This window comes from Triticum aestivum, chromosome 7B, assembly GCF_018294505.1.
Source record: "Triticum aestivum cultivar Chinese Spring chromosome 7B, IWGSC CS RefSeq v2.1, whole genome shotgun sequence".
Lineage (NCBI taxonomy): Eukaryota > Viridiplantae > Streptophyta > Magnoliopsida > Poales > Poaceae > Triticum > Triticum aestivum.
Window position 1 is genome coordinate 297,722,470 of NC_057813.1, and position 24,919 is coordinate 297,747,388.

Below are 24,919 nucleotides of genomic sequence, written 5' to 3' on the forward strand. Positions count from 1 at the left end.
ACACAAGGGGAGCCAAAGAATATTCTCAAGTATTAGCAGTTGAGTTGTCAATTCAACCACACTCGGATAACTTAGTATCTGCAGCAAAGCATTTAGTAGCAAAGTAGTATGGAAGTAACGGTAGCAGTGGCAAAAGTAATGGTAGCTGTTTTGTAGTAACTGTAACAGCAACAACGATAAAGTAAATAAGCAAAGCACAATATGTGAAAAGCTCGTAGGCATTGGATCAGTGATGGATAATTATGTCGAATGCGATTCCTCATGTAATAGTTATAACCTAGGGTGACACAGAACTAGCTCCAGTTCATCAATGTAATGTAGGCATGTATTCCGAATATAGTCATACGTGCTTATGGAAAAGAACTTGCATGACATCTTTTGTCCTACCCTCCCGTGGCAGTGGGGTCCTAATGGAAACTAAGGGATATTAAGGCCTCCTTTTAATAGAGAACCGGACCAAAGCATTAGCACTTAGTGAATACATGAACTCCTCAAACTACGGTCATCACTGAGAAGTATCCCGATTATTATCACTCCGGGGTTGTCGGATCATAACACACAATAGGTGACTATAGACTTGCAAGATAGGATCAAGAACTCACATATATTCATGAAAACATAATAGGTTTAGATCTGAAATCATGGCACTCGGGCCCTAGTGACAAGCATTAAGCATAGCAAAGTCATAGCAACATCAATCTCAGAACATAGTGGATACTAGGGATCAAACCCTAACAAAACTAACTTGATTACATGGTAAATCTCAGCCAACCCATCACCGTCCAGCAAGCCTACGATGGAATTACTCATGCACGGCGGTGAGCATCATGAAATTGGTGATGGAGGATGGTTGATGATGACGACGGCGATGAATCCCCCTCTCCGGAGCCCCGAATGGACTCCAGATCAGCCCTCCCGAGAGAGATTAGGGCTTGGCAGCGGCTCCATATCGTAAAACGCGATGAAACTTTCTCTCTGTTTTTTTCTCTGCGAAAGAGAATATATGGAGTTGGAGTTGAGGTCAGTGGACATCCAGGGGGGCCATGAGGCAGGGGCGCGCCCAGGGGGAGGGGGCATGCCCCCCACGCTCGTGGACAGGGTGTGGGCCCCCTGGCCTTGATTCTTTCACCAGAAATTTTTATTAATTCAAAAAGGTGCCTCCGTGGATTTTCAGGACATTCTGAGAAATTTTCTTTTCTACACATAAAACAACATCATGGCAGTTCTGCTGAAAACAGCGTCAGTCCGGGTTAGTTTCATTCAAATCATGCAAGTTAGAGTACAAAACAAGGGCAAAAGTGTTTGGAAAAGTAGATACGTTGGAGATGTATCAAAGGAGTAGATGGTATTATTAGACGTTGTGTACCTAAGCATGAACAGGGACAAATCCTACGAAAATGTCACTCCGAAGCTTACAGAGGGCATCATGCAGGAGAAAGAACTACTCACAAGGTATTGCAATCTGGTATTTATTGGCCTACTCTCTTCAAGGATGCCCGTAAGTTTTTTTTATCTTGTTATGAATGTCAAAGAATTGGTAATATTGGTAAGCGTCAGGAAATGCCTATGAATTATTCTCTTGTTGTTGAACCATTTGTTGTCTGGGGTTTCGATTACATGGGACCTTTTCCTTCCTCTAATGGGTATACATATATTTTGGTTGTTGTTGATTATGTTACTAAGTGGGTAGAAGCTATTCCAACTAGTAGTGCTGATCACAACACCTCTATTAAAATGCTTACGGAATTTATTTTCCCAAGGTTTGGAGTCCCTAGATATTAAATGACTGATGGTGGTTCACATTTTATTGATGGTGCTTTCCATGATGCTTGCTAAGTATGATTTTAACCATAGAATTGCACCCCCTATCATCCTTAGTCTAGTGGTCAATTTGAACTTAGCAATAGAGAAATAAAACTAATTTTACAAAAAATTATGAATAGTCCCGAAAGAATTGGTCTAAGAAATTAGATGATGCACTTCGGGCTTACCGAACAGCATATAAAAATCCCATGGGTATGTCTCCTTATAAAATGGTTTATGGAAAAGCTTATCATTTGCCTCTTGAGTTAGAATGTAAAGCATATTGGGCAATTAAAGAAATCAACTATGATTTCAAACTTGCTGGTGAAAAGAGGTTATCTGATATTAGCTCACTAGATGAATGGAGAACCCAAGCTTATGAAAATGCCAAGTTATTTAAAGAAAAAGTCAAAAGTTTGCGTGAGTTCAAAGTTGGAGAATATGTTCTTTTGTACAACTCTCGTTTCATATTTTTTTGCAGGAAAACATCTATCCAAATGGGAACGACCTAATGTTATCGAGGAGGTATATTAATCTAGAGCTGTCAAAATAAATAATGTTGAAGGTACTAACCCGAAGGTTGTCAATGGACAAATAATAAAACATTATCTCTTAAGTACGCCCACTAATATTGAAAGCAATATTATCCAAACTATGAAACCGGAAGAATACATAAAGGAAACCTTTTGGAACACTCCAGAATCATGAAAAAAGAGGAGGTACGTGTTACGGTAAGTAAACGGACTCCAAAAAATCCGCAAATATATTTTCTGTCAGTTTTGGAATATATAAATTTTTTGGAAAATGAGAAACAATTGGGAAGGAAACCCTGGTGGGCACAAGTCACCAGGGCGCGCCTGGCTGCCACGCGCGCCCAGGTGGGTTGTGCCCACCTCGGGTACCTTCCGGACTATGTTTTTCTTCCGTTTGCTTGTTTCCTAAGATAAAAAATCTTCATATACCCCCTGAACCTATTGACCATCGTATCACGGAGAAATCTTCTATTTTATTTTCTTGTTGTTTTGTGACAGATCTAGATTACCATGGCCGCTTCAAGCTCCTCCAAGGACAAGTTCTTCGAGAACGTCATCAACCCATATTTGCGGGAGGTGATGTAGCACCCTCAAGCCATCGAGATGCATGAGGGGGTGCTCCACATGTGCGACGTCGAGGGTCCCAAAGGGATGGGAACTGTGGATTCTAGGCTCGAAGCTATGGAGCAGGAAGTCTTCAAGTGCAAGGGGATGGTGGAGCATGGACTCAATACTAATCACCTCATGATCGCGGACTACACCCGTGACATCAAGGTGGATGGCAAACCTATGAAGGACATCGTCCTCGCCTTCAACGAGCAAATCAACTTTCTACAAAGCCAAATCTATGATCTGTAAAACCAAGCCTTCGAATATGAGGCAAGGTTTAAAGGTATGAGTTTGGCTGCCAGTTGCAGGACCCGTGAGACTCACTCCTCCTCTTATGATGGTGAGCCTTTGCCATGGAAACCTAAAGATATGATCGCTACTACTTCATCACCACCACCTCCTTCTTCATCACCAAAGGAGACTTGAGTATCAGGTATGTGCACTCTCCTTGCCTTGTGCCAAGCTTGGGGGAGGTACCCCGGTATCGTACCACCTCCACTATCTTTTGCCTTTACTTATCTTAGTTGGATCCTTAGTTATCTTTCATTTAGTTGAATAAAAGTTTAGTTTGATCCTTTCTTTTCAAGTGTTTGTTTAGTGATCTATCCTTGTTATCGTGTGCGAGATATATAGTAAAGTCTAGTTTGAGTTTTGTCTTCTTTACATTCATGTTCAATAAAAAGAAAGGAAATGAATGAAAAAGATCATATGCTAATCTTATGGTAAGTAATGACATCACATAAGGAAGAGTATAAGTAGAAAATTTTATTGGAGATTTACAAATATAGCGTTGGTCAATTATGCAATTCATGAAAGAATTAATAAGGGAAGAGAAGATTCACATGCAAATACACTATCTTGGACATCTTATATGATTATGAGCCCCCATCAAAATATTATATGCCAAAATTGTTGACGTTGGACAAGGAAGACAACGTAATGATTTATATTATCATCGATCCTTTAACATGTGGTGCTTGCGCCCATCTTTGCTAGCCAAAAATTCCGCACTAAGTAGAGATACTACTTATGCATCCAAAACCCTTAAACCAAACCTTGTTTTGAGAGTCCACTATACCTACCTATGGATTGAGTAAGATCCTTCAAGTAAGTTGTCATCGGTGCAATAAGGCAATATAAATTGCTTCTAAATGTGTTTGATCATTTAGTGTAAGAGAAATTGAGCATTGTACGAACTTATAGTGGCAAAATAATAAAGGCAACAAACTACATAATAAAGGTTGCTATCATAAGGGGCAATATAACGTGACGTTCTTTTGCACAAAGAGATTGAGCATACAACCAAAAAGCGCATGTTAACCTTTGCTTCCCTCTGCGAAGGGCCTATCATTTATTTTTATGTATTTACTTTTACCCAAGTCAAAGTATCTCTCTATTCCTTTTCATTTTCTGTTTGGTAAGCACCATGTGGTGAGGAAAGATCTAGGCACATATATCCAGTTGGATATGGGTGGGGATGAGTTATTATTGTTGACGTCACCCTTGAAGTGAATACGTTGGGAGGCAAAACTATAGGCCCCTATCTTTCTATGTGTCCGGTTGAAATTTTTGGCTCATGTGTATGCGGTGAGTGTTAGCAATCATAGAATACTATATGATGGTTGAGTATGTGGACTTGCCAAAAAGGCTCCAATATGTGACCCTTCCTGAAAAGATGATGAATTGTAGTTGCAAAGTTGAACGGGAACATAGTTTCTTTATTTTCAATAGGGTTTATGCTTTATACTTCGATGTTTTGATGAATTGTTACTTGTTCATGAGAAGTTTATGATAAAAGTTCTATAATAAATTTTGTTGTTGTTATAATAATATACATGATGCTTCTATGACCATATTTTGTTTTTATAAACACATCTCTCTCTAAGCATGTGGACATGTTTTTCGATATCAGTTTTTCACTTGAGGACAAGCAAGGTCTAAGCTTGGGGGAGTTGATACGTCCATTTTGCATCATGATTACCTAATGTTATTCATAATGTTTTTGTGCATAATAGTGCTTTTTGGAGTAATTCTAATGCCTTTTCTCTCATAATATGCAAGGTTCACATAAAGAGGGAGAACACCGGCAACTGGAATTCTGGACCTGAAAAAGCTACATCAGGCCACATATTCTGCACAACTCCAAATGAGCTGAAACTTCACGGAGAAATTTTACGGAATAATTAAGAATTGGAGCAAATAACTACCAGAGGGGCCCACCAGGTAGGCACAACCCACATGGATGCGCCAGGGAGCCCTGGCGCGTCCTGGTGGGTTTTCCCTCCTCGGCCCACCTTCGGTGCCCCTCTTTTGGTATATAAGTCATTTTGACCTAGAAAAAAATAAGGAGAGGACTTTCGGGACAAAGCGCCACCGTCTCAAGGCGAAACTTCCCTCCCGGAGGGGGAAATCAGCATCATCATCATCACTAACAACTCTCCCATCTTGGGGAGGGAAATCTCCAAAAAAATCTTCAACATCGCCATCTCCTCTCAAACCCTAGTTCATATCTTGTGTTCAATCTTTGTACCCGAACCTTAGATTGGTGCTTGTGGGTGACTAGTAGTGTTGATTACATCTTGTACTTGATTACTATATGGTTTATTTGGTGGAAGATTATATGTTCAGATCCATTATGCTATTTAATACTCCTCTGATCTTGAGCACGATTATCATTTGTGAGTAGTTGCTTTTGTTCTTGAGGTCACAAGAGAAATCTTGTTGCAAGTAATCATGTGAACTTGATATGTGTTTGATATTTTGATGGTATGTATGTTGTGATTCCCATAGTTACGTCATGTGAACATCGACTACATGGCACTTCACCTTATTAGGGACTAAGGGAATGCATTGTGGAGTAGTTATTAGATGATGGGTTGCTAGAGTGATAGAAGCTTAAACCCTAGTTTATGCGCAACTTCGTAAGGGACTGATTTGGATCCAAAAGTTTAATGCTATGGTTAGATTTTATCTTAATACAATTCTCGTAGTTGTGGATGCTTGTGAGGGGGTTAATCATAAGTAGGAGGTTTGTTCAAGTAATAATAGCACCTAAGCACCGTTCCACCCACATATCAAATTATCAAAGTAGCAAACACGAATCAAAAGAACATGATGAAAGTGACTAGATGAAATTCCCGTGTACCCTCAAGAATGCTTTGCTTATCATAAGAGATTGTTTTGCCTGTCCTTTGTCATAAAAGGATTGGGCTACCTTGCTGCATATTATTTGTTTTTACCGTTACTTACTCATTACCAATTATCTTCCTACCAAACTACTCGTTACTTATAATTTCAGTGCTTGCAGAGAATACCTTGTTGAAAACCACTTGTCATTTCCTTCTACTCCTCACTGGTTTTGACACTCTTACTTATCGAAAGGACTACGTGTTGGAAATATGCCCTAGAGGCAATAATAAAATGGTTATTATTATATCTCCTTGTTCCTAATAATTGTCTGTTGTTCATGCTATAATTGTATTGACCGAAACCGTAATACATGTGTGAATACATAGACCACAACAAGTCCCTAGTGACCCTCTAGTTGAATAGCTCGTTGATCAACAGATGGTCATCGTTTCCTGACTACGGACATTGGATGTCATTGATAACGGGATCACATAATTAGGAGAATGATGTGATGAACAAGACCCAATCCTAAGCATAGCACAAGATCGTGCAGTTCGTTTGCTAAAGCTTTTCTAATGTCAAGTATCATTTCCTTAGACCATGAGATCGTGCAACTCTCGGATACCATAGGAATGCTTTGGGTGTACCAAACGTCACAATGTAACTGGGGGCTATAAAGGTGCACCACAGGTATCTCCGAAAGTGCCTGTTGGGTTGGCACGAATCGAGACTAGGATTTGTCACTCCGTTTGATGGAGAGGTATCTCTGGGCCCACTCGGTAATGCATCATCATAATGAGCTCAATGTGATTAAGTAGTTGGTCACGGAATCATGCATTACGGAACGAGTAAAGTGACTTGCCGGTAACAAGATTGAACGAGGTATTGGGATACCAACGATCGAATCTCGGGCAAGTAACGTACCGATTGACAAAGGGAATTGTATACGGGATTACTTGAATCCTCGACAGCGTGGTTCATTCGATGAGATCATCGTGGAACATGTGGGAGCCAATCCAGATCCCAGTGTTGGTTATTGGGCGGAGAGCTGTCTCGGTCATGTCTGCATGATTCCCGAACCCGTAGGGTCTACACACTTAAGGTTCGATGACGCTAGGGTTATAAGGAGGATATGTATGTGATTACCGAATGTTGTTCGGAGTCCCGGATGAGATCCCGGACGTCACGGGGAGTTCCGGAATGGTCTGGAGGTGAAAATTTATATATGGGAAGTCATCATACAGTCATCGGAAATATCCGGGGGTATACCGGTATTGTACCGGGACCACCGGAGGGGTTCCGGGGGTCCATCGGGTAGGTCCACCTGCCCCGGAGGGCCTTATGGGCTGTAGGTGGAAGGGAACCAGCCCCAAGTGAGTTGGGCGCCACCCCCACTAGGGCCCATGCGCCTAGGGTTTGGGGGGCAACCCTAAAGGGGGCGCCCCCCTTGGCTTGGGGGGCAAGCCCCCTCCCCCCTTGGCCACCGCCCCCCTTTAGATCCCATCTAGAGGGGCCGTCCCCCTTCCCCCTTCTCCGTATAAATAGAGGGGTGGAGGAAGGGGTGCAGCACGACATCCAAGGCGCAGCCCCTCCCCTCCCCAACACCTCTCCTCCTCCGCAAGAGCTTGGCGAAGCCCTCCGGGAGAACTGCCACTCCATCACCACCACGCCGTCGTGCTGCTGCTGGAGCCCTCTTTCCCAACCTCTCCCTCCTCCTTGCTGGATTAAGGCGCGGGAGACATCACCGGGCTGCACGTGTGTTGAACACGGAGGTGCCGTTGTTCGGCGCTTAGATCGGAGTCCACCGCGATCTGAATTGCTTCGAATACGACTCCTTCATCCACGTTCTTGCAACGCTTCCGTCTCGCGATATTCAAGGGTATGAAGATGCACTCCCCTCTCTCTCGTTCCTAGTTACTCCATAGATTGATCTTGGTGATGCGTAGAAATTTTTAATTTCTGCAATGATCCCCAACAGTGGCATCATGAGCTAGGTCTATGCGTAGTTTCTATGCACGAGTAGAACACAAGTTTGTTGTGGGCATCGATTTTGTCAATTTACTTGCCATTAGTAGTCTTATCTTGTTTCGGCGACATCGTGGGATGAAGCGGCCCAGACCGACCTTACACGTACGCTTACGTGAGACAGGTTCCACCGATGGACATGCACTAGTTGCATAAGGTGGCTAGCGGGTGTCTGTCTCTCCCACTTTAGTCGGATCAGATTTGATGAAAAGGGTCCTTGTGAAGGGTAAATAGCAATTGGCATATCACGTTGTGGTTTTGGCGTAGGTAACAAACGTTCTTGCTAGAAACCTATAGCAGCCATGTAAAAAACTTGCAACAACAATTAGAGGACGTCTAACTTGTTTTTGCGCATATGCCGTGTGATGTGATATGGCCAAAAGGATGTGATGAATGATATATATGTGATGTATGAGATTGATCATGTTCTTGTAATAGGAATCAGGACTTGCATGTCGATGAGTATGACAACCGGCATGAGCCAGAGGAGTTGTCTTAATTTATTGTATGACATGCGTGTCAATGAATAACGCCATGTAATTACTTTACTTGATTGCTAAACCATTAGCCATAGTAGTAGAAGTAATACTTGGCAAGACAACTTCATGAAGACACGATGATGGAGATCATGATGATGGAGATCATGGTGTCATGCAGCCCCGAAGATGGAGATCAAAAGGAGCAAAATGATATTGGCCACATCATGTCACTATTTGATTGCATGTGATGTTTATCATGTTTTACATCTTATTTGCTTAGAACGACTGTAGCATAAATAAGATGATCCCTCATAAAATTTCAAGAAAGTGTCCCCCCTAACTATGCACCGTTGCGAAGGTTCGTTGTTTCGAAGCACCACGTGATGATCGGGTGTGATAGATTCTAACGTTCGAATACAACGGGTGTAAGCCAGATTTACACATGCAAAACACTCAGGTTGACTTGACGAGCCTAGCATGTACAGACATGGCCTCGGAACACAAGAGATCGAAAGGTCGAACATGAATCGTATATAAGATACGATCAACATGAAGATGTTCACCGACGATGACTACTCCGTCTCACGTGATGATCAGACAAGGCCTAGTTGACTCGGATCATGTATCACTTAGATGACTAGAGGGATGTCTATCTAAGTGGGAGTTCATTAAATAATTTGATTAGATGAACTTAATTATCATGAACTTAGTCTAAAATCTTTGCAATATGTCTTGTAGATCAAATGGCCCACGCTAATGTTGCCCTCAACTTCAACGCGTTCCTAGAGAAAACCAAGCTGAAAGACGATGGTAGCAACTATACGGACTGGGTCCGGAACTTGAGGATCATCCTCATAGCTGCCAAGAAAGCATATGTCCTAGATGCACCGCTAGGTGAAGCACCCGTTTTCCCAGCAACTCAAGACGTTATGAACGCCTGGCAGTCGCGTAGTGATGATTACTCCCTGGTTTAGTGCGGCATGCTTTACAGCTTAGAACCGGGGATCCAAAAGCGTTTTGAGCAGCATGGAGCATATGAGATGTTCCAAGAGCTGAAAGTGGTTTTCCAAGCTCATGCCCGGGTCGAGAGATATGAAGTCTCCGACAAGTTCTATAGTTGTAAGATGGAGGAGAATGGTTCTGGCAGCGAGCACATACTCAAAATGTCTGGGTTGCACAACCGCTTGTCTCAGCTGGGAGTTAATCTCCCGGATGACGCGGTCATTGACAGAATCCTTCAATCGCTCCCACCTAGCTACAAGAGCTTTGTGATGAACTAAAATATGTAGGGGATGGTGAAAACCATTCCTGAGGTATTTTCAATGCTGAAATCAGCGGAGGTGGAGATCAAAAAGGAACATCAAGTGTGGATGGTCAATAAAACCACTAGTTTCAAGAAAGGCAAGGGTAAGAAGAACTTCAAGAAGGACGGCAAGGGAGTTGCCGCGCCCAGTAAGCCAATTGCCGGGAAGAAGCCAAAGCATGGACCCAAACCTGAGACTGAGTGCTTTTATTGCAAGGGAAACGGACATTGGAAACGGAACTGCCCCAAGTACTTAGCGGACAAGAAGGCCGGCAACACCAAAGGTATATGTGATATACATGTAATTGATGTGTACCTTACCAGTACTCGTAGTAGCTCCTGGGTATTTGATACCGGTGCGGTTGCTCATATTTGTAACTCAAAACATGAGCTGTGGAATAAGCGGAGACTGGCGAAGGATGAGGTGACGATGCGCGTCGGGAATGGTTCCAAGATCGATGTGATCGTCGTCGGCACGCTACCTCTACATTTACCTACGGGATTAGTTTTAAACCTCCATAATTGTTATTTAGTGCCAACTTTGAGCATGAACATTGTATCTGGATCTCGTTTAATATGAGATGGCTACTCATTTAAATCCAAGAATAATGGTTGTTCTATTCATATGAGAGGTATGTTTTATGGTCATGCCCCGCAGGTCAACGGTTTATTCTTAATGAATCTCGAACGTGATGTTACACATATTCATAGTGTGAATACCAAAAGATGTAAGGTTGATAACGATAGTCCCACATACTTGTGGCACTGCCGCCTTGGTCACATTGGTGTCAAACGCATGAAGAAGCTCCATGCAGATGGACTTTTGGAGTCTCTTGATTACGAATCATTTGACACATGCAAACCATGCCTCATGGTCAAAATGACCAAGACTCCGTTCTCCAGAACAATGGAGCGAGCAACCAACTTATTGGAAATCATACATACTGATGTGTGTGGTCCAATGAGCGTTGAGGCTCGCGGAGGCTATCGTTATGTTCTCACCCACACTGATGACTTAAGTAGATATGGGTATGTCTACTTGATGAAACACAAGTCTGAGACCTTTGAAAAGTTCAAGGAATTTCAGAATGAGGTAGAGAATCAACGTGACAGAAAAATAAAGTTCTTACGATCAGATCATGGGGGAGAATATTTGAGTCACGAATTTGGTACGCACTTAAGGAAATGTCGAATTGTTTCACAACTCATGCCGCCTGGAACACCTCAGCGTAATGGTGTGTTCGAACATCGTAATAGCACTGTATTGGATATGGTGCGATCTGTGATGTCTCTTACCGATTTACCGCTATCATTTTGGGGATACGCTCTAGAGACAGCTACATTCACTTTAAATAGGGCATCGTCTAAATCCGTTGAGACGACACCGTATGAACTATGTTTTGGGAAGAAACCTAAGGTGTCGTTTCTAAAAGTTTGGGGATGTGATGCTTATGTCAAGAAACTTCAACCTGAAAAGCTCGAACCCAAGACGGAAAAATGCGTCTTCATAGGATACCCTAAGGAAACCATTGGGTATACCTTCTACCACAGATCCGAAGGCAAGATCTTTGTTGCCAAGAACGGGTCCTTTCTGGAGAAAGAGTTTCTCTCAAGAGAAGTAAGTGGGAGGAAAGTAGAACTTGATGAAGTACTGCCTCTTGAACCGGAAAGTAGCGCAGCTTAGGAAAATGTTTCTGTGGTGCCTGCACCGACTAGAGAGGAAGTTAATGATGATGATCAAGGTACTTCGGATCAAGTTGCTACTAAACTTCGTAGGTCCACAAGGACATGTTCCACACCAGAATGGTATGGCAACCCTGTCCTAGAAATCATGTTGTTAGACAATGGTGAACTTTCGAACTATGAAGAAGCGATGGCGGCCCCAGATTCCAAGAAATGGCTTGAAGCCATGCAAACCGAGATAGGATCCATGTATGAAAACAAAGTATGGACTTTGACAGACTTGCCCGATGATCGGCGAGCGATAGAAAATAAATGGATCTTCAAGAAGAAGACGAACGCGGATGGTAATGTTACCATCTATAAAGCTCGACTTGTCGCTAAGGGTTATCGACAAGTTCAAGGGGTTGACTACGATGAGACCTTCTCACCCGTAGCGAAGCTGATGTCCGTCCGAATCATGTTAGCAATTGCCGCATTCTACGATTATGAGATATGGCAAATGGACGTCAAAACGGCATTCCTTAACAGCTTTCTTAAGGAAGAATTGTATATGATGCAGCCGGAAGGTTTTGCCGATCCTAAGAATGCTAACAAGGTATGCAAGCTCCGGCACTCCATCTATGGGCTGGTGCAAGCATCTCGGAGTTGGAACATTCGCTTTGATGAAACGATCAAAGCATTTGGGTTTATGCAGACTTATGGAGAAGCCTGCGTTTACAAGAAAGTGAGTGGGAGCTCTGTAGCATTTCTCATATTATATGTGGATGACATACTATTGATGGGAAATGATATAGAACTTTTGGAAAGCATAAAGGCCTACTTGAAAAAGTGTTTGTCAATGAAGGACCTTGGAGAAGCTGCTTACATATTAGGCATCAAGATCTATAGAGATAGATCGAGACGCCTCATAGGTCTTTCACAAAGCACATACCTTGATAAGATATTGAAGAAGTTCAATATGGATCAGTCCAAGAAAGGGTTCTTGCCTGTATTGCAAGGTGTGAAATTGAGCTCGGCTCAAAGCCCGACCACGGCAGAAGATAGAGAAAAGATGAGTGTCATCCCCTATGCCTCAGCCATAGGGTCTATTATGTATGCCATGCTGTGTACCAGACCTGATGTAAACCTTGCCGTAAGTTTGGTAGGAAGGTACCAAAGTAATCCCGACATGGAACACTGGACAGCGGTCAAGAATATCCCGAAGTACCTACAAAGGACTAAGGATATGTTTCTCGTTTATGGAGGTGACGAAGAACTCATCGTAAAGGGTTACGTCGATGCTAGCTTCGACACAGATCTGGATGACTCCAAGTCACAAACCGGATACGTGTATATTTTGAATGGTGGGGCAGTAAGCTGGTGCAGTTGCAAGCAAAGTGTCGTGGCGGGATCTACATGTGAAGCGAAGTACATGGCAGCCTCGGAGGCAGCACATGAAGCAATCTGGATGAAGGAGTTCATTACCAACCTAGGAGTTATTCCCAATGCGTCGGGACCGATGACTCTCTTCTGTGACAACACTGGAGCTATTGCCCTTGCCAAAGGAGCCCAGGTTTCACGAGAAGACCAGGCACATCAAGCGTCGCTTCAACTCCATTCGTGGAAATGTTCAAGATGGAGACATAGATATTTGTAAAGTGTATGCGGATCTGAATGTCGCAGATCCGTTGACTAAACCTCTTCCACGAGCGAAACATGATCAACACCAGAACTCTATGGGTGTTTGATTCATCACAATGTAACTAGATTATTGACTCTAGTGCAAGTGAGAGACTGTTGCAAATATGCCCTAGAGGCAAAAATAAAATGGTAATTATTATATTTCCTTGTTCATGATAATTGTCTGTTGTTCATGCTATAATTGTATTGACTGAAACCGTAATACATGTGTGAATACATAGACCACAACAAGTCCCTAGTGAGCCTCTAGTTGACTAGCTCGTTGATCAACAGATGGTCATGGTTTCCTGACTATGGACATTGGATGTCATTGATAATGGGATCACATCATTAGGAGAATGATGTGATGGACAAGACCCAATCCTAAGCATAGCACAAGATCGTGTAGTTTGTTTGCTAAAGCTTTTCTAATGTCAAGCATCATTTCCTTAGACCATGAGATCATGCAACTCCCGGATACCGTAGGAATTCTTTCGGTGTACCAAACGTCACAACGTAACTGGGTGGCTATAAAGGTGCAATACAGGTATCTCCGAAAGTGTCTGTTGGGTTGGCACGAATCGAGACTGGGATTTGTCACTCCGTATGACGGAGAGGTATCTCTGGGCCCACTCGGTAATGCATCATCGTAATGAGCTCAATGTGATTAAGTAGTTGGTCACGGGATCATGCATTACGGAACGAGTAAAGTGACTTGCCGGTAACGAGATTGAACGAGGTATTGGGATACCGACGATCGAATATCGGGCAAGTAACATACCGATTGACAAAGGGAATTGTATACGGTATTACTTGAATCCTCGACATCTGGTTCATTCGATGAGATCATCATGCAACATGTGGGAGCCAACATGGGTATCCAGATCCCGCTGTTGGTTATTGGCCGAGAGCTGTCTCGGTCATGTCTACATGATTCCCGAACCCGTAGGGTCTACACACTTAAGGTTCGATGAAGCTAGGGTTATAAGGAAGATATGTATGTGGTTACCGAATGTTGTTCGGAGTCCCGGATGATATCCCGGATGTCACGAGGAGTTCCGGAATGGTCCGGAGGTGAAAATTTATATATGGGAAGTCATCATACAGTCACCAGAAATATTCGGGGGTATACAGGTATTGTACCGGGACCACCGGAGGGGTTCCGGGGTCCACCGGGAGGGTCCACCTGCCCCGGAGGGCCTTATGGGCTGTAGGTGGAAGGGAACCATCCCCAAGCGGGCTAGGCGCCACCCCTCCCCCCCAGGGCCCATGCACCTAGGGTTTGGGGGGGAACCCTAAAGGGGGCGCCCCCTTGGCTTGGGGGGCAAGCCCCCTCCCCCCTTGGCCGTCGCCCCCCTCTAGATCCCATCTAGAGGGGCCGGCCCCCTTCCCCCTTCTCCCTATAAATAGAGGGGTGGAGGGAGGGGTGCAGCACGACATCCAAGGCGCTCCCCTCCGCAACACCTCTCCTCCTCCGCAAGAGCTTGGCGAAGCCCTGCCGGAGAACTACCACTCCATCACCACCACGCCATTGTGCTTCTGCTGGAGCCCTCTTCCTCAACCTCTCCCTCCTCCTTGCTGGATCAAGGCATGGGAGACGTCACTGGGATGCATGTGTGTTGAACGCGGAGGTGCCGTTGTTCGGCGCTTAGATCGGAGTCCACCGCGATCTGAATCGCCTCGAGTACGACTCCTTCATCCACGTTCTTGCAACGCTTCCGTTTCGCGATCTTGAAGGGTATGAAGATGCACTCCCCTCTCTCTCGTTGCTAGTTACTCCATAGATTGATCTTGGTGATGCATAGAAATTTTTAATTTCTGCAACGATCCCCAACACTATGATTGATCCCATATACTTGTGGGTCATCACCCGCTGACCACTCTAGTCACCGTGCGCTCCTGCCTTGGACGCGCCCTCGCCTCCCCCTATCCACTCCGCGCCCGCACCACGCCGGTCGTGCCCTGCATGCGTGGTTGTGTCCCTCCTAGCTGCCTCCTGCCTAGCCGAGGCCGCTGGTGCTGTTGTGCGTCTGTGCGCGCCCCAGGCACGGTTACGGCCTCGCCTCTCCCGTGTGTGCGCGTGCGTGCACGGCCATGCCTGTGGTCGGCTGGGCACCTGCACATGGGGCCCGCCCCTCTGTAGAAAAAATAAGAAAAGAAATAAAATAATAATAATAATAATCATTATTGAATTAGTTAGATAATTAATTTATTTTAGTTAATTAGCTTAATCACAAACTAACATGTGGGTCCATTGACCATGTTGATTAGTCAGCGTTGACTAGTCAACTGCTGCTAAGTGGACACCGTGGCCCACTGTCAGCCCCTATAGCACATCTCTTGGTACACTTCTATGTACCCATAAAAATTTAATATTAAAATAATTTTGAATTAAATTAAATCCAGTAATTTATAAAATCATTAAAACTTTGGAAAATCATAGAAATTAAACCGTAACTCGGATGAAAATAATTTACATATCAAAGTTGCTCAGAAAAATATAACAAATCCGTTTACACTATCTGCATGGCTGCCACACCCCTCAAATATAGAGAACATAAACATTTCCCCTCTCAACCAAAATACCAAAAATCGAGCTAGGAAAACATTCTTGGATGTTTTCTCTCTTCTTTTAAAATGCCTAGGGATGCGCTAGAGCATATGACCACCACATTCTGCCATGACATGCATTGTGATGCATTTGTTTGCTCTGTTATTTATCTATTTCCCCCCTCTTCTCTCTTCCTTCAGTAGACCCTGAGATTGCAAGTGACGCCCAGTACGACTATGACGCCGACGACCCTTCCCTCTCGTCAGAGTTTCCAGGCAAGCAAAAACCCCTTGATCATTCTAATACCGCCTACTCTTTCCCTCTGCTTGTATTAGAGTAGTGTTACTATTACTGCCTTACTGTTGATCCTATACTGCTGCATAGACTATCCTTGCCACCAATTTTGATACTTTCACGTGTTATCCTACATGCTTAGTATAGGTTTACTAGAATACGATCAGTGGCCCTACATTCTTGTCCATTTTCCATGCTATACTATTGAGCGGTGATCCTTCGGGTGGCGATCACAGATATATACTACATACTACTATAATACTCATGATACTATTCAGATGTGGGGGCTGAAGGGACAGGTGGTTCCATCCAGGTAGTGGTGGGCCAGGGTTCCCGACGGTCCCCTGAGTGATTCTTTGTGGCAAAATGAAAGGTTGGTTGAGACACCTAGGAGAGAGGTGGGCCTAGTCCCTGGTCGGTGTCTGTGGTTATTTCTTAATACCACTCTTAATGGGATTGGGTATTTTATCTGAGTTGGTCGCTGGCCTTTTTCGCACTAACCGCCACACAGGCTGAGTTATGGGCACTCGGCTTCGTAGGTTTCTTCCGAAAGCGATCCAGATGTCACAGTTAAGATATGCGGGCTGAGTGTTGGGGTGGACCATGTAAGCACCTGCTTTGTATAAAGAGGTAGCTAGGTCTGGTCCTCGGCCAGTCATGCAACATGCATGAGTGCAATGGGCGACGAGCCCAAGACCCCTGAGTACTTAGGATGTAGACCGGCATGATGACCTCTGTGGAGAGCCTAGATTGGACTATGACATGTTGATCTTTCGAGGCCGGGCATTACCTAGGAAAGTGTGTCCGACCAGAGATGATTGAGCGTATAAGTAATCTATTCGAATAGATGTGTCCATGGTAACATGACGACTTGGAGTTTTATTCTGACCTCTTACAACTAAAATCGGATACTTGATTAAACACACCTAGACACGTGATAGCTACAACCCGGTGATCGCTCTCTTACAAGGAGACGAGGAGAGCATCTGCGGGTAGGATTATTGCTATACGATGATACTTGTTACCACTCCAACTCCTCTCTTCTACTGCTTCAAGATGGTCGCTGCCAGAAGATGTAGTCTTCGATAGTATTAGCTTCTCCCCCTTATTCCGGCATTCTACAGTTTAGTCCATAGATATTACCCCTTTTGTTGATACCGATGCATATGTAGTGTAGATCTGTTGATGAGGACATCAATACCATTGTTACACCCATAGCCCCTGCTACTATACATACTGGACCAATTACTAGAGCTCGCGCACACCAATTAAATTACCAGGTACTTTCGTTTCTTGGTAATGATTCTAATGTTCATGAGAATATGATGCTGCCTAAATTGGATACATTTGTTTTGCTTACAAATGAAGGGCCTAACTTGGAGAAGGATGGACATTGGAGCAAGAACAAGCATGGAGATGATGGCATGCGCAAGCAGAACAAGAACGGAGTTACAAGTGATGATTTCAGGACGTTGAAGCCACCATAATGAGTGCATGAAGCCTTGGACAAAATATACAAGATGCTACTTCATAACTTTTGTCCAGAGGCTATTTTAGGTGCTGCGTCACCTTATTATTGGGCCAGGCCCATGTATTTTCGAAATACTTTAGTATAGGCTGTTTTTAGAGTCCGTATGTGTGGGGAAACAAGAGATAGGGTTGGTTTTGGACCTGATAGAGGCAAAGGTGTCCCGTATTTCAATGAGACGGTGGCTATCATTTTCTGTGGGAGTCGACCTTGACGATCCGACTACGAACTTGCGTGACGTCGCGCCTTAGCAATCGCTAAACCAACTTCAGAGGGGTTATTGACCACGCCGGAGCACGATCAACCAGACCACGAGGGTCTGTTTCCTGCGAGCAAACGAAGAACAAGCAAGAAACTGAGATTGCAATCTGGATATTGCAAATATAAGATGAAAGCTTTATTGATCAAGATGGGGTTCTGTGACGTCTTGGTCTGGTAGTTGAACACAAACGAAGTACGCGAAGTTGCAGCAATGGCGAACTTTAATGTAAACAAAACCCAAAGTCTAAATGACGCCCTAAGGGCTGTATATATGGAGGAAGAGGGGGGAATTTCGTGACCCTTGGGGAAGGGGTCCGAAACCAACCCTATCTCTTGTTTCCCCACACATACAGACTCTAAAAACAGCCTATACTCAAGTATTTCGAAAATACATGGGCCTGGCCCAATAATGAGGTGACGTAGCACCTAGAATAGCCTCTGGACGAAAGTTATGAAGTAGCATCTTTTATATTTCGTCCAAGGCTTCATGCACTCATTATGGTGGCTTCAACGTCCGGAAATCATCACTTCTAACTCCGTTCTTGTTCCCCTTGCACATGCCATCATCTCCATGCTTGTTCTTGCTCCAATGTTCATCCTTCTCCAAGCTAGGCCCTTCATTTGTAAGCAAAACAAATGTATCCAATTTAGGTAGCAGCATATTCTCATGAACATTAGAATCATTACCAAGAAACGAAAGTACCTGATAATTTAATTGGCGAGCACGAGCTCTAGTAATTGGTCCAGTATGTATAGCAGCAGGGGCTGTGGTTGTAACAATGGTATTGATGTCCTCATCATCCTCCCTTCTTGAAATGAAGTCGTCCTCGACGGAAGCTCATCTTCCTCACCCAAATAAGGCTTCAAATCTGCAATGTTAAAAGTGGGACTAACCCAAAAATCTGCAGCCAGCTCAAGTTTATATGCATTATCATTTATTTTCTATAAAACCTTAAAAGGATTATCAACACGTGGCATTAGCTTTGATTTGCGCAAATCAGGAAATCTATCCTTATGCAAATGTAACCAAACAAGACCTCCAGGTGCAAACACAACATGTTTTCTACCCTTATCTCTAGCAAGTTTATATTTAGCATTCATACACTCAATGTTTTCCTTAGTTAACTCATGCATTTTTAAAATCAATTCAGCATGTTGTTTAGCATCAAAATTAACCTTCTCCGAAGAAGAAAGAGGCCACAAATCAATAGGTGCACGAGGTAGGAAACCATACACAATTTCAAAAGGGCACATCTTAGTAGTAGAATGCAATGAACGATTATAAGAAAATTCAATATGAGGCAAGCATTCCTCCCACATTTTCTTATTATTCTTCAAAACAGCCCTAAGCATAGTAGACAATGTTCTATTGACTACTTCAGTTTGTCCATCAGTTTGGGGGTGACAAGTAGTATTAAAAAGTAGTTTAGTCCCCAACTTAGCCCATAAACATCTCCAAAAGTGGCTAAGAAATTTAGTATCATGATCTGAAACAATAGTATTTGGCACACCATGCAAGCGAATAATTTCACGAAAGAACAAATCAGAAACATTAACAACATCATCACTTTTATGACATGGTATAAAGTGTGCCATATTCGAGAATCTATCCATGACAACAAATATGCTATCCCTCCCCTTCTTTGTTCGAGGTAAACCTAAAACAAAGTCCATAGATATATCCTCCCAAGGAAAACTAGGTACAGGCAAAGGCATATATAAACCATGAGGATTGAGTCGTGACTTAGCTTTTTGACATGTAGTGCAGCGAGCAACAAAGCGCTCAACATCCCGTCTCATCTTTGGCCAAAAGAATGTGTAGCAAGTACGTCCTCCGTCTTCTTCACGCCAAAGTGTCTCATTAATCCTCCTCCATGCGCCTCCTGCAACAACAAAAGACGAATGGAGCTAGCTGGAATGCATAGCTTGTTAGCACGGAACACAAATCCATCATTAACGATGAACTTGTTCCATGTTCTTCCTGCTTTACAATTCAGCAATACATCTTTAAAATCAGCATCATGCACATATTGATCTTTGATGGTCTCCAAACCAAATATTTTGAAGTCAAGTTGTGAAAGCATAGTATAGCGATGAGACAATGCATCAGCAATAACATTTTCTTTACCCTTCTTGTGTTTAAAGACATAAGGGAAAGTCTCAATGAATTCAACCCATTTAGCATGTCTATGATTAAATTTATTTAGCTTGACTTTTAATATGTTTCTAAGATTCATGGTCAGAATGTATAACAAATTCTTTGGGCCATAAATAATGCTGCCATGTTTCTAAAGTCCGAACAAGAGCATATAATTCTTTATCATAAGTAGAATAATTCAGACTAGGCCCACGCAATTTTTCAGAGAAGTATGCAACAGGTTTGCCATCTTGTAATAACACACCTCCTAATCCAATTCCACTAGCATCACATTCCAGCTCAAATGTCTTATTAAAATCAAGAAGTTGGAGTAAAGGAGCATGTGTCAACTTATCTTTCAATACCGTGAAGGCTTCTTCCTGTGCGGTACCCCAAACAAAAGGCACATCCTTCTTTGTAAGCTCATTGAGAGGTGCAGCAATGGTGTTACAATCTCTCACAAAACGCCTATAGAATCCAGCGAGGCCAAGAAAACTCCTCACTTGTGTGACCATTTTGGGTTGCGGCCAACTCTCAATAGCTTCAATCTTGGCTTTATCAACTTCAATTCCCTCTGGAGTAACAACACAGCCAAGAAAAGACACTCGGTCGGTGCAAAAGGTGCACTTCCCAAGGTTACCAAACAAACGTGCATCACGTAGAGCAATAAAAACAACACATAAATGTTCCAAATGTTCCTCCAAAGATCTGCTATAAATCAATATGGCATCAAAGTAAACTACCACAAATCGTCCAATGAAAGCACGTAAAACTTCGTTCATTAGTCTCATGAAAGTACTAGGTGCATTAGTTAACCCAAAAGGCATGACTAACCACTCATATAATCCAAACTTAGTTTTAAATGTTGTTTTCCATTCATCCCCCAATTTCATACGAATTTGATGGTATCCACTACGCAAATCAACTTTGGAGAATATTGTAGAGCCACTCAATTCATTAAGCATATCATCTAGCCTAGGAATAGGATGACGATAACGAATAGTAATATTATTAATGCCTCTACAATCAACAAACATACGTGATGTACCATCCTTTTTCGGCACTAGAATAATAGGAACATTACAAGCACTAAGGGATTCACATATATAACCTTTGTCGAGAAGCTCCTGTACTTGACGCATAATCTCCTTCGTCTCCTCTGGATTGGTATGGTATGGCGCACGATTTGCCAGTCAAGCACCGGGAATTAAGTCAATCTGATGCTCAATCCCTCGAATAGGCAGTAATCCCAGTGGCACATCTTGTGGAAAGACGTCAGCGAACTCCTGCAAAATGTTAGTGATAGCACGAGGCAAAGAGGAGGGCACGTCCTCGAATGAAAATAATGCCTCTTTGCACACGAAAGCATAGCAAACAGATTTGCTGAAATCTAGCTCATCAATGTCAGATTTGGTGACAAATAAACTTGGACTTTTTAATTTAATCTCAGAAGCAACACTAGATGGTTTATTATTAGGCTTCATTTGTTGCTCAAATTCTTTTGCAACAATCTGATTTTCACTCTTATTCTTGTCCTGTTTTGCTTTATTAGCTCTATTAATATCATCTTTCAGAATGGAATCAAGAGTCATAGGAAGCAAAGTAATATTTTTATCCTTATGAACAAGAGTATACTGATTCTTCTACCATAGTGTACAGAATTTTTATCAAATTGCCATGGTCGACCAAGTAATAAGGAACATGCTTGCATAGGTACCACATCACAATCAACATAATCAGCATATGTAGAGATACTAAAATGCACACGAACAGTACGTGTTACCTTAACCTTGCCGCTGTTGTTGAACCATTGGATGTAGTAAGGATGTGGATGTGGTCTTGTGGTGAGAGATAGCTTCTCCACCATCTTCATGCTAGCCAAGTTATTGCAGCTCCCTCCATCTATGATGACGCGAATAGAACATTCCTTCACAACTCCCTTTGTATGGAACAAATTATGCCTCTGATTTTGCTCAGCTTGTGTGACCTGCACAGTCAAAACACGTTGAGCAACTAAACATTCATACCTGTTAGCATCTTCAGGAGCCATGTATTGCGTCTCATGATCAGAATCATCTCCACCGTGTTCTTCACTTGTAATATGGGCCAAAGTCTCCTCATCATAGTCACTAGCAGACTCATACCCACCATCCTCAGTAGCAATCATCACACACTGAGATTTACATTCTCGTGCAGAATGTCCTCTTCCCTTACAACGATGACAAATAATATCACTTGTGTGCCCTCTTGATGCCATGGAAGAAGAAGAGCTTTGTGCAGGCCCGGCAGGTGCGTTCTTGGCAGATAGTGGTGGTTGTGCCTGCTTTCTTGTATCACAGCTGGAGGTGACACCTGATGGAGGTGCTGGTGCAGTGGAAGTAGAAGATGCACGCGGTGTCCATGATGAAGGTCGACCTGCAGAAAAGTTAGTTCGTGCCAATGCTTGTCAATCCTGCACTTCACGTTCAGCTTTACAAGGAAGATGGAATAAACGAGTGGTATTAGTATACTCTTTATACTCTAGAATGGTTTGAATCTCTCTATTTAAACCACCCATAAAACATGCAAGCATAGCTTCATTCTCCTCAACAATACCACATCTAATCATGCGAGTTTGTAATTCCTGATAATATTCTTCTACAGAATTTTTTCCTTGTCTTAAAGGCTGCAATTTTTGAAGCAATTCACGTTGATAATATAGTGGAACCCAACGAGTACACATAGCAGTTTTCAAAGAAGCCCAAGTAGTTGGAATAGGAGATAATATACAATGTTCAGACCACCATACGCATGTAAAACTAGTGAAAGCACAAACAGCAGCAGCAACCCGTCTCTAGGATATTGTAAACATGTAAAACGTTGTTCAGTTTCTAACTCCCAAGTAAGATATATATCAGGAACATATCTACCCTCAAATGGTGGAATATTCAATTTCAGTTTAGGAATACGGTCATTACCTCGTACCTGAGGTGGTGGTGCAGGCCTACGGTTGCGAATATATACCTGAGGTCGACCTGCTGGTGGTGGTGCCAGTGGCTGCATGTAGTTCTGATTTTGCTCAACCTCATCCTCGTAATAGTCCTCCACCTCTGCAGTAGCAGGAGGAGCTACAGAAGCACCAACAGCAGTAGTAGCGGCACCAAAATTTTCTCCTGGCTCAATAGGAACACTTTGTGCATGCCCTACTGTATCGCGGGGTAGAACTGGTTGTGGGAGACGTTTGAGTAATTCATCGAACTTGGCGTCCAAATTGTTGTCAATTGTCTTCTCAATGTCATCCATCCTCTCCAATGCCTTTCCAAAGCTGGCCATCACGTCTTCCACCTGTTGACCCAACATTTGATGAAACTTATCATGAAGCTCCTTGTTCGTCATGTTCTTCCAGTCAATCTCGTCGGCTTGTGATCCTTCCATGGTTAGCAGCAATAGAAACACAAAATAATATGATCCTACAGACTACTAGGAAGCGGTGGTGGTGGTGGTGGTGGTGTGTCACAAATCCTTCAAGTCAATCTCAAATTCTTACCAGTTCTTACCCAGCAGCAGGTGGTGATCGGCAACCATTGTAGTCAAAACTCTCAAAGCTTGGATAGAGCGATTACCAGGGAGAGTCAAACGCACGATGTAGATGTATGTGGAGCTGGGAAGGCTTATAATATGGTAGCAAAAAGGGTCAGCAATAATGAATTCAGAGATGCAAAGTTGAATAAACACTCAACGACGGTACTGTGATGGTCCTAGGCTAGACCGTTCTAGATACGCGAGCCTAGAACACTAACAAAATCACGACGCGGCACGTAATCAAGGGAGGAGCACACTCTGAATTTTTTTTCTCTTTTTTTCTCTTTTTTTTGCACTTTTTTCCTCTTTTTTTTGCTCCACAACAATTTTTTGAAAAAGTCTACAAATGGCCTAAAAACTGCCTAGCCAGAATTTTCTAGACTTAGTTTTTTTTTAAACTGGAACTATTTTTCTACTGCGGGTCGCACGACAGTTCGGGAGTCTTACTCTGTCATGACTCGGAGTATGGCGTGATCTCGAAATCCAAAACAGAGTAACAAAATACTGGACTCGGACTAGGACTGGTGGCGGAGATGAATCTGGTGGAACTCGGACTGGTGGCGAAGATGAATCTGATGGAACTCGGACTGGTGGCGGATATATGTTGCAGGTGGACTCGGATTGGCGTGATGGCGGCGAATATGTGGTGGCGTATATGGACTCAGATTGGCGGTGAATATGTGGTGGTGGTATATGGCAGCGGTGATGAAGTTGGTGCGGTGGTGGTATATGAAGTTGGTGCAATGATGATGATGTGGTGGTGATATATGGCAGCGGCGACGTTACAACCTGTGAATAGAACTCAAAAGTTTAAAGGACTAGACGCTAAGACCAGCAACTTGACATGACGATGCAGCCGCAAATTCAACAAAGCAAATACAGAAGAGATTATGCAAAGGCTCAGATTGGTTCGGATAGGATGAACTAACCCTAATTTTTTTTGGCTTTTTCGTGGACTATAGGTATGAAGAAAAGACTCGATCTAAACTATGAAAAACTGTAAAATCTCACCGAGCAACCTGAAAATCTGATACCACTTGATAGAGGCAAAGGTGTCCCGTCTTACAATGAGATGGTGGCTATCCTTTTCTATGGGAGTCGACCTTGATGATCCGACTATGAATGTGCGTGACGTCGCGCCTTAGCAATCGCTAAACCAACTTCTGGGGGGTTATTGACCACGCCGGAGCACGATCAACCTGACCACGAGGGTTTGTTTCCTGCGAGCAAACGAAGAACAAGCAAGAAACTGAGATTGCAATCTGGATATTGCGAATATGAGATGAAAGCTTTATTGACCAAGATGGGGTTCTGTGATGTCTTGGTCTGGTCGTTGAACACAAACGAAGTACGCGAAGTTGCAG